Raw genomic sequence first — 12132 nt, forward strand, 5'->3', positions numbered from 1 at the left:
CTATTCGTTTAGGCCTACCAGGTCTGCGTGGCTTCTTCCCCTGCCATCTGATCCAACTCACCACCAGGTGGTGGTCAGTTGACAGCTCTGCTCCTCTCTTCACCCGAGTGTCCAGAACATAAGGCCGCAGGTCTGATGATACGACTACAAAATCGATCATCGACCGGCGGCCTAAGGTGTCCTGGTGCCATGTGCACCGATGAACATCCTTATGTTCGAACATGGTGTTCGTTATGGCCAAACTGTGGGTAGCACAGAAGTCCAACAACTGAACACCACTCGGGTTCAGATCAGGCAGGCCGTTCCTCCCAACCACTCCTCTCCAGGTCACACTGTCATTGCCCACGTGGGCGTTGAAGTCCCCTAGTAGGACAATGGAGTCCCCTCTCGGGGCACTTTCCAGTACCCTTCCAAGAGACTCCAAAAAGGCGGGTAATCTGCACTACCATTCGGTGCATATGCACTGATAATAGTGAGAACCCGTTCCCCAACCCTAAGGCGCAGGGAAGCGACCCTTTCGTCCACTGGGGTAAACTCCAATACAGAGGCAGAGAGCCATGGGGCTATCAAAAGGCCCACCCCAGCCTTCCGCCTCCCCCCCGGAGCAACTCCAGAAAAGGAGAGTGTCCAACCCCTCTCAAGGACCTGGGTTCCAGAGCCAGAGCTATGTGTTGAGGTGAGGCCGACTATATCTAGCCGGAATCGCTCAACCTCTTCAATAAGCTCCCGCTCCTTCCCCGCCAGAGAGGTGACGTTCCATGTTCCAAATGCCAGTTTCCACAACCGGGGATCAGACCGCCAAGGTCCCTGCCTTGGTCTGCTACCCGATCCACATAGCACCGGACCCTGTGGATTCAACCTGTGGGTGGTGGGTCCACGGGACGACGAGCCCATGTATCCGGTTCGGGCTGTGCCCGGCCGGGCCCCATGGGCGAAGGCCCGACCACCAGGCGCTCGCACACGGGCCCCAACCCCAGGCCTGGCTCCAGGGCGGAGCCCCGGTACTCCCCCGGGCCGGGTACACGTACTCCTGTTTTTACCGTCCATCAGGGTCTTTTGAACCGTTCTTTGTCTGACCCTTCGCCTAGGACCAATCTGTCATGTGAAACACTAGCAGGGGCAAAAGCCCCCGACAGCATAGCTCCTAGGGTCATTAGGGCACTCAAACTTCCCCACCACGATAAGGTGACGGCTCACGGAGAAGTGTTTAGTATATTAACTGATTGAATTGAACTGTTTTCATTCCCAAAAAACATAAGTCACACTTTTTACATTTTTAAAAAAAAAATATTCACCTATATAAAACTGTAATGGTATACAAATTTTAACTTTCAAATGCTGTGAGAAAAAAGCCTTTTCGTTTTTCCTGTTGTACTAAACCCGCACCAAACCGTGACCCCAGTACCGAGGTGCGCACTGAACCGTGACTTGTGTGTACCGTCACACCCTTAATATATATATATATATATATATATATATATATATATTAAGGGTGTGACGGTACAAAATATATATATATATATATATATATATATTTTTTTTTTTTTCTTTTCAATATATGTACAGGTGAGGCTCTGAATCTCTTCCTGCCTCTGTCTGTACTGTAGTTGTTTTGACTTTTAATTAAAAAAAAAAAAAGTTTAGGGCAAGCGACTATTTTTGGTAATAAAAAACAAATCAAATAGCGTACCGCACAAATGCTATTTTTAGACCGTGACGTCGCCATCATAACGCAATAGTGGGACATTATACACCCACCCTCGCACACAATCCATTATATTTCTGCTTGTTTTCTCCAGTAATCGTTCAAAAATAAACATACTGATCAAACACTGCTGCTATGGAACTTGTAGAAACGACTCTAGACATTACGACATATGAAGGATGTTTTCTTCATACGTTTCTCGAAACCAAAAACTCAGAGGAAAAAAATGAAGAATGGATCAACTTGTGTGAAAGTCCAAAAGACCAGTTTAACGACAGCAAGGTGAAGCCATTCATATTTCATGTGCAGTAAATCATATGGTCCTTCAAAGCATGAAGAGGTAAGCCATTTTGTTATTTTTTACTTATTTTTTTAGTGTGGTGTTTTGCCGTGCTGCTTCTGTCTGACATTTTATTACCTGGGAAAAAAATTAAAATGGTATACAACTGCCACTGTTACTTTTTCTGTTGCAAAAAAAACAACTTTAGGAAGGGGGAAGTGTAAATAAATTATAGCATGAAGATTTTTCATTAATAGGGCTGTCAAAATTATCGCGTTAACGGGCGGTAATTAATTTTTTTAATGAATCACGTTAAAATATTTGACGCAATTAACGCACATGCCCTGCTCAAACAGAATAAAATGACAGCAGTGTAATGTCCGCTTGCTACTTGTTTTTTTGTGTTTGACGCCCTCTGCTGGCGTTTGGGTCCAAATGATTTTATGGGTTTGGGGAGTGAGCATGGTGTAATTATTGACATCAACAATGGCGAGCTACTAGTTTATTTTTTGATTGAAAATTTTACAAATTTAAATAAAACGAAACATTAAGAGGGGTTTTAGTATAAAATGTCTATAACTTGTCTTTCTATCCATGGATCGCTTTAACAGAATGTTAATAATGTTAATGCTATCTTGTTGATTTATTGTTATAATAAACAAATACAGTACTTATGTACCGTATGTTGAATGTATATATCAGTCTTGTGTCTTATCTTTCCATTCCAACAATAATTTACAGAAAAATATGGCATATTTTATAGATGGTTTGAATTACGATTAATTACGATTAATTAATTTTTAAGCTGTAATTAACTTGATTAAACATTTTAATCGTTTGACAGCCCTAGTTATTAATGTAAAAATCAAAAGCGTTCGTTGGCTGTCACCAAGTAGCCTTTGCGACCGCTACACAAAAAGAGCAATGTAAATTGACCCCAAGAACAGTCAGAGACGTAAGACCACCAGAGGATATAACAGATAAGAAAGACAGGGCATATGGTGGTAAAGGATAGATTGTTGAAACAGGAGAATGTCATTGTCATTGGCGTAAGAAAAAGGTGCCGATAAAAAAGCTAAGGCTAAGCTTAGGTCAGCTCGGCTCTTTTTCCTGTCTTTTTCAGCCCTCGACGCTCTTTAACTGAACATTTGTATGTTCTTCCACATCTTTACCAGTGAATTTGGCACCAGGGACGTCATTTTCGGACAGATTGGTAGGTTTAGCTCAGTAAAAATGTTGTTCGTACACTATTTACATGCATTTACCATTAGGGACAAACGGGAGCTTGACCCATCTAGCCACAACTGTGAGCGTCATGAATATTAATGGGCAAAAGTGACGTGTTGCTTGTGGTATGCCATTATTATTATTATATTGTAGCATCTACAAGGACAACGCCCATTAGGTGATAAAAATGCATACTGAACAGGAAAACAGTCCATCATTTTTAATTAATTGTACGTAATTTGTATCCACTTGAACGCCACAAACTGTATGTAAAAAAAAAAAAAAAAGTTGCCATGCTAAATGCTAATGCTAGCGAGAAGGCGAATGCTATGCTAACACTCCGAGCCACCTAGCATCGCATTTTCAATGGCGTCACAACCCTCCTCCCTTCTGCTGCTCTGTTCTCTCCATGCCTCCCGCGTCATTCACCTAAATTGTAGTAACGCGCGGCTTCACATCCTTAGTAACTGTAACGGCGTTGCAAAGATGGGAAAAGTAATTAATTAGATTACTCACTACACACACAAAAAAAAAAAAACGCTGTTAGTAATCCCGTTGTACTCAAACGCCGTTATGAACAACACTGCTCCTGACCCTTATCAGGAAAAGCGGTACAGCAAATAAATGAATGAATGACTCACTAGACCTCACAGGTGCTTAGTTTGGACAATATGCACTGATGGCAAACTCACCATATTTTATTCAGTTCCATTCCTTTACCCTTCCTATACCCCCCTCCTCAAGTCCTGTAGGGTTGTATTTATGTTTATTATTTTTAAATGTACTAATTTAAGTATATGGGCAAGGGGGAAGTGATGAAAAACAGGGGCTCCAGGGCTGACCCCTGTGGTAGACCTGTAGTGAACAGTAAAGGTTCTGACGTTAATGGTTGAAGCTTATTGATGAGAAGGACACATAATATTTATTGGGATTTTTCTTTCCAGGTTCTGACACTTTTGAGTAATTGACTTTACCATGTCAAAAAACAAAACGGGAGCGAAACAAGATTGAAAAAAAAATATCAATGTTTAATGTCTCAATAGAAGCCATCAGATTGTTGTATTTTTTTTTTTTTTTTCTTCAATTTTATTGGCATCGTCTCCCCCTGAAAAAATTTTAGATGTGATGTAACAATTATATTAAACCTTTTAATTAGGCAAAAGCTAAGGTAGGGTAGCTAAGTTGAAGCTAAGTTAAGTAGCTTTATTGGTGTGCTTGTCAGACCCCAAGCTACAACTCCCTGAAATTTGAGAACCGCTGCCCTGACGTTTTGGTGTCCAGTTGGCAAGCATATTATTTTTGAAGCTGCATATTTACATAACCTTAAACATTACATTTAGTCAACAGTGAGAAGCTAAGCAGAACGGGAACTTGATGCCAATGATGAGGTTCCAATCATGCCCAGATCACATTCCACATGCTGACATCCAAATCCAAGGACATAGGGATGTGTGCCATAATCTCCCACATATCCCACAACTCCAAAAGGGGGGCTCCGGTGGGGCTGGGGGGGCCAGGGGCATAGCCATTATTCATCAATTTGTGTGTGTGTGTGTGTGGGGGGGGGGGGGGTGCATGCGTGCGTGTGTGAGGCAGGGGTTGATTTTTTAATGGGAAATAAACACATTCTTAAGGCGTAGGTATTCATTTTTCTACATTCAACTGCCACCACTGGAGAATAATACAGAAATAGAGACACAAATACAAAGAAGAGTTTCACAACTGAATCACTAAACTTACTTAAACCAGACGCTTGGATCAAAAATTGAAAAATGAGATTCTGACTATCTGTCTGCAAAGATATTTAAAAACTTGAAAACTAGTAATCGTTTCGTTTCTCTCTACTTCAAATTTTGGGAAATTCAAGACTGAAAAACCTCTGTGCACACAAACAAAATTTTAGGATGGATAACTTGAAGTGAAAGTTCCTAAAGTAAAGTTGGAGTAAATTTACCAGTCACTTACAAAGTATTAAACACTGTGAGAAGAATCAACTCATATTTGTTACAAAGGATGAAGAATATTATGCTTGTGAGTATAGTTATACTGTCTGTTTAAATGTATTGCCTAGCTGTTTTTGTTCAAGTAGCTGTTCTGAAAGTGTAATATATTTGTAATCCGTCCATTATGTTTTACTTGTTTTTAAACCGAATAGACTTGTTAGCCTACGTAAGTTAGAGTGGTACGAAAAAGTATCTGAACCTTTTGGAATTTCTCACATTTCTGCATAAAATCACCATCAAATGTGATCTGATCAAAATCACACAGATGAAAAATCAGTGTCTGCTTTAACTAAAACCACCCAAACATTGATAGGTTTTCATATTTTAATGAGGATAGCATGCAAACGATGACAGGAGTAAGTGAACCCTCTGCCTACGCAGACTTAAAGAGCAATTGAAACCAATTTTTACCAAACATTTTAAGTCAGGTGTGTGCCCAATCACTGATGGGTAGTTTGAAGTTGTCCTGCCCACTATAAAACACACACCTGGTAAGAAATGTCTTGATTAGACGCATTGACTGATGTGCATCATGGCTCGGTCAAAAGAGCTGTCTGAAGACCTGCAATCAAGGATTGTTGATTTGTATAAAGCTGGGAAAGGATACAAAACCATCTCCAAAAGTCTGGATGTTCATCAACTGACAGTCAGAGAAGTTGTCTACAAATGGAGAGAGTTTGGCACTGTAGCTTCTCTTCCAAGGAGTGGCCATCCACCAAAGATGACACAAAGAGTTCAGCGCAGAATACTCAGAGAGGTAACAAAAAAAAACAAAAACAAAAAACAGCATGAAGCATGGTGGAGGGAGCATCATGATTTGGGGCTGTTTTGCTACCTCAGGGCCTGGACAACTTGCAATCATTAATGGCAGAATGAATTTAAAAGTTTAACAGGATGTTTGCAGGAAAACCTGAGGCCGTCTGTCAGACAGCTGAAGCTAAAAAGAGGATAGATGCTGCAACAAGACAATGATCCAAAACACTGAAGTAAATCAACTTCAGAATGGTTTCAGAAGAACAAAATACACGTTCTGGAGTGGCCATGTCATAGTCCAGACTTGAACCCCATTGAGATGCTGTGGCATGACCTAAAGACAGCGATTCATGCCAGACATCCCAGGAATCTCACTTAACTACAGCAGTTATGTAGAGAAGAATGGGCCAAGATTAGTCCTGATCGATGTGTCAGACTGATCTGAAGCTACAGGAAGCGTCTGGTTGAAGTTATTGCTGCCAAAGGGGGGGCCACAAAATATTATATGTGATGGTTCACTTACTTATTTTCCCCCTTCTGTCATTGTTTGCATACCATCCTCATTAAAATATGAAAACCCAAAAATGTTTGGGTGGTTTTAGGGAAAGCAGACAGTTTTTTCATCTGTGTGATTTGGACAAAGATCAGATCACATTTGATGGTGATTTTATGCAGACATGTGAGAAATTCCAAAAAGGTTCAGATACTTTTTCATACCACTGTATATGTTTGTTTTGGATACACAATTTTTCATAGTTTTTATTTTTTTTATCTTTCCTTTGAAATGCATGGATGTAACTTGGACCTTGAGTCTGTAAAATAAAATCTATCTATTTATAGTGAACAAAAAAAAAGTTTGGGTCACTTGCACGAGCAAATGAGGGCCTGTTATTTGATTATGTTATTACTAAGGGTGGGACCATAAAATAATTACAATGTTACATTATAACATTAACGAGTTTAAAAAGAAAACAATTTAATTGCAGTTTACACCTAATGGAGACCTAATGTTTTGACTTGTTTGCTAGCTAAAGTAGGAATGAAAGGATGGCAAGTACATCAAATGTGCATAGACACGCCACTAGAATAATACAGGGGTACCTCTACTTACGAAATTAATTGGTCCTGGAAGTAGTTTCTTAACTTGAACATTCTGTAAGTAGAGATGTGCTTTCCATGTAAATTCCGTAGTCCGTTCCAAGCCCCCCAAAATTCAGATATAAATATTTTATAATGCATAAAAATGCATGAAAATATCTAAAAATTAAATGTTACAATTAGATTATTGCACAATAAACATTAAATCTGGGTTGTGCATAATGTAAAAAACCAAGAATATGGGAGCTGCGAGTGTCAGCCATACTGTATTTTTGCCTTTTGTATCCTGAAATTTCTTTCTTAACAAGAGGCAATATTTTCCCATTGAGGCGTGTCTTAACCTGAAAATTCTGTATGTAGAGACATTCTCAAGTAGAGGTACCACTGTACTAAGAAAAGAACAAGATTGATTAATTATTATTCATGGATACAAATGAAAAACATTTTGACACTTTTTTGTTTTAATGTGTTGGTCAAAACATGTTTAGTCATTTGGTCTGTCAGCATTCAAACTGACAACACAGATGAATTATTGAGGTGACGTCCGTTTCCACTTCATTGCTATGTTATAGCCCCTTTCACAAACATATCCCGGTAAATTCCCATGTAAGGTGGCGCGGGGTTTACTCGCGTCATTGCTTTCACACGTGTAGAGATCTCTCGGGATATCCTGAGAATGATGCGGGTTGGACACTTTCACACTTGTCCCGTGTTGTCCACTGGCGTTTCTTCTATGTTTCTTTTTGCTGTTGTAGGCCTAGATGGTTGAGCTACTTTTGCTATTTTATATATTATTGGCTAGTTTAATCTTTTCATTGCTCTGGGCCAATAGTACTTTTTTTTGTAAAATTGTGCTTAAATGTGTCAAACTTGTGTCAAACAAAAATGTGTAATTATCTCACTAATTAATCATATTACTTGTAATTTAGTCAACTGGTTATTATTGTCATCACCTAAAATCAGACATTGGAAACTTTAAACCATTTTATGTCAATACAATATGTACATGTATATTTACCGAACCGCTCGCAATCGAATGTTAGGTTCAATACAGTGCTGTATCGAACGCTGGCCTGCAGTCAGTTTACATAGGCCATGATTGCATACTGCCACTACATTTGGTAAATGGTGTTATACTTACAGTATATAGCGCTTTTCCACCTTTCAAGGTGCTCAAAGCGCTTTACACTATCTTGCCATCCACCTACTGGTGAAGCAGCACCAGGAGCAACGTGGGGTACAGTGTCTTGCTCAAGGACACTTAGACAAGTTCATCAGGGCGGAGAATTGAAACCACAACCTCTGGGTTGGGGGACAACTACTCTACCACTGAGCAACGCCAATGGCTCTTTCATATTCAAAAGATTCATTCATGATCGGGGTAATTCGGAAAGGATTTTAATTATTCATGAGGAAACTTGTCCATGATTTGTGCTACTGTGATCATGTGTTTTGGTTTAATAAACAATGTGCTGAGCAAGCAAATGATTTAACATGTTTTTCCTATACTGTACCGAAACGAATTGTGACCCCAAAACCGAGGTAATCGTGATTTTTGTGTATCGTTACACCCAGGGGCGCTGCCAGGGATTTTGGGCCCCATGAAAAGATATCACTTTGGGCCCCACCACCAGTGCCGGTGGACATACACACATTTAGAGTACTATGTAATTTCCTGCATTCTGGTGAATCTTTACACACTAATTTGTGCTTTTTCTGCATTAATTTAAAATGAAAATATATTTATGTAAACATTCAGCGTATAGAGCAATAATGACTAAACTGATATCATCTATAAGAAATGTACTGAAGGCCATCTTTTAACAATCTAAATATATTTTTATTTGAAATATTCTCAAAGCAAATACCATAATGAATGACTTACAATAAATGTTTTGTTTGACTACAGTCAAGGGCGTAGGTTTGCATAGGGACGGCTAGGACAAAATACTACCAACTTTTCAGGATGCTTAAATTGTCCCCACCAACTTTTAAGCAACCTTATTTGCGTTATGTAATGACTTCAGTTATAAAGGTTATTTATATTGTCTTCCCATATGTGTTAATTGTTGTAATTGACCCCACCATTATTAAGTGAATTATTTTTATTATGTTTAGATTTACATGTACATCTTTTCACTTGCTGAATGTGCAGGTCAATTTTTTCCTCTTAAACGCACTTTTGATTGACTGATGATTTAACCCTCACACACACCCACATTAGATACTAGAAATACTATATGAGAAGTTTTTTTTCAGCCAGCAGCAGCCACTGTTAGAAATGTAAAAAGACATTGCTTTGGAAGTGGGGAACACACCATTCATTTTGCTACTGTAGGTCCAACTTGCATCAGTGTTAGCATAACATTAAACTGTGTGAACTTGCCAACCAGCAAAACTCAAGTAGAAAGCTGCTTCGAGAGTAGTGTCCTTCTGTTTGTGTTTTCTACTGTTAACATTAAATAAACTGTGAGAAATGTAGTAACCTCTGCTGGTAACTATGGAACTAGAAAAACTTTAGCAACAAGCTGCTTAGAGAGAGAGGGGTGCTGCATAACCTCGTACGTAGCTCACACAACATAACATACACACAACAATCATAGTTAATTATGTCCTTTTTTTTTTTTTTTTTTTTTTTTTGGGGAGGGTTGCCGCGAGCTACCCACACTAGCTTTGTGATTGACTGGTCGATTGTGATCAACGTCATGAGCACCCCTGTTTTAGTATATCAATTAATTAGGTTCATATTCGTGAGAAATGTAGCCCTGACCCCCGTTCACCCAATCTGTTTGGTATTATTAATGTCCCATCCTGAGCAAAAAGTGTACATGCAGGTTATGCTGTAATATCATCCCTACCAATGTTGAGACCAAACCTACCCCCTTGACTACAGTATACATTACAGTATACAGTATACAACCGTTTTAGTATGAAGCGATTGCTAAGGATTTGCCAGCTGTACTGATTAAAGGTAATCTAAAAGTGAAGCAAACACTAGCTAGCAAACAATTACAGTATTTCATTATGGAGTAGGCTTAGCCTCATCTGGAAACTAGTGATCTCCACTATAGAGTCTACCCACGCACCACGTGTTCGCTGTAGGGTTCCGCCCACTTGTCCGTCATTTTGACTCTGTATTTGCATTGCTTTCAATTGATGGCGCAATTTAAAATGCATTTCATGGAAGACCCGGTGCTTTCTGATGCCGCAAACTCACTGGATCTGTTGCATAAAAGGCGTTATGAGGAAAAGCTTCGTTCTATACAGTCGCCAGATCCATATTTGATGCCCAAATCGATGTTTTTCGACCCACTGTCTTCGCCCTGTCTGCCTGACATCTGCTACGCTGATATTTAAAATGATCTTGTCCACACAAAATCGGCCTATTCTCACGAAAAACTTCAAGAGCTTGGACGCTTATAAATACTTCGTTGCTGGTTGGGTGAAACAGGTCCTCGTTTGGCAGGAATCTATCTTGTGCTTGGAAAGGTGAGTTACGAAATTTTCAATTCGAATTCTTTTGTTATTGCTAACATCCACTGTCAAGTCTAATGTATTTCATGTCGTTTGTCAATGGAGTTAAGGCTTTTAATGTTTATATGGTTTAGCGATAGCACGCACTACATAAAGGCTTTTAATGTTTATATGGTTTAGCGATAGCACGCACTACATACATACGTGTATGTTGTCGGCGATTAGCCTAGCAATGATCTTAATTGTGGTTATTTGTCAGCCCCGTAGACGAGGCCAGTTTCCCTCACTTGGTACCAGCTAAATATTATTCGAAAAATAACGATGGTGGAAGAAAGGGAAGTCACAAACATCTTGAATTTGAAACTATGTCGTACTACGTCGTATGTTGTCGGCGATTAGCCTAGCAATGATCTTAATTGTGGTTATTTGTCAGCCCCGTAGACGAGGCCAGTTTCTTTTACTTGGTACCAGCTAAATATTATTCAAAAAATAATGATGGTGGAAGATAGGGAAGTCACAAACATCTTGAATTTGAAACTATGTCGTACTACGTCGTATGTTGTCGGCGATTAGCCTAGCAATGATCTTAATTGTGGTTGTCAGGCCAAAACCCTCTAAATATATATTAAATGCATCTTACCGGATATAAAATGACTACTACATAGTCTCTGGTGATTTTTTGGTGTCCAATTTTCACGTCGAATTGCAGCCGTCCATTTCGCTCTTCTATTTGGATCCCTCGGAATACGGTAAAATTTCAAGTCTCTCCTTCCATCTTCTCTGTTAGTGCAACCAACAGCCACACACGCCTTCACCATTTTGATTATTAATGTTAAGGAGCAGAAAAACACGCCGTAAATAGGAGGAATGTATGTAGCCTCAATGGGGAAAAACGATGTGTTGCCGGCCAACATGGTGCGGGGGCGTGGTTTAGGGCTGTGTGTGACGTCACGTGGGTAGGGTCTATAGGCTACAGCTCCGAAGCGAGGTCCCTGGTTAACAAACTAAATTCAATTGATGACAAACTACATTCAATTAATTCTTGACAAACTCAATTCAAGCCGATTTTAAAAAAGACAATTTCCACACCAACTTTCAACATCTGTAGGATACCAAAAAATGCCGTCATGATTTGGAATTCATGTTTTTGAATAGGTGCATGTCGCTCATTGAGGCTGGGAAAATCCCGTAATTCTTACAGAGTGAGCTGGGATCTCGCTTCGGAGCTAAGATAACAGGTTATTTTTCAGCACTACGCTGACACAAGGCACCAACCTTCCTTTGTGAAGTACTTTGTCACATCCTGTTGGCCTTTTCTACCCATCTCCTGTTTTGCTTTCTTTTCTCTTTTGAAAACCCGATTTTTGTTTTGAAAACATTTCTGCATTACCGCGCTCTGCGCGCTTCGAGTCATTGACTGGTGTAAGTGCGCATCGCTGCTCCCGTTCTGATCCAAGGAAGGGCGGACCAAGCCATTTAATGAAAATACGGGGGTTTGAGGGGTGTGGCTGGCAATACATATGCTCTCTAGGTGTTTACTTTTTGCCAAAAACAAAACATGAAAACAAAACCCTTCGTTTTATTCCTAATAA

At 39.8% G+C, this 12132-nt stretch overlaps 1 protein-coding gene across 1 annotated transcript in view; it reads right to left on the reverse strand.

Moving 5' to 3' along the window:
• opn4xa (opsin 4xa) overlaps window positions 1-12132 on the reverse strand; it is a 111187-nt gene that overhangs the window by 65755 nt on the left and 33300 nt on the right. The gene's annotated exons all lie outside the window — the stretch shown is intronic.

The sequence above is a fragment of the Corythoichthys intestinalis genome, chromosome 17 (genome assembly GCF_030265065.1).
Source record: "Corythoichthys intestinalis isolate RoL2023-P3 chromosome 17, ASM3026506v1, whole genome shotgun sequence".
In the NCBI taxonomy this organism is placed as follows: Eukaryota; Metazoa; Chordata; class Actinopteri; order Syngnathiformes; family Syngnathidae; genus Corythoichthys; species Corythoichthys intestinalis.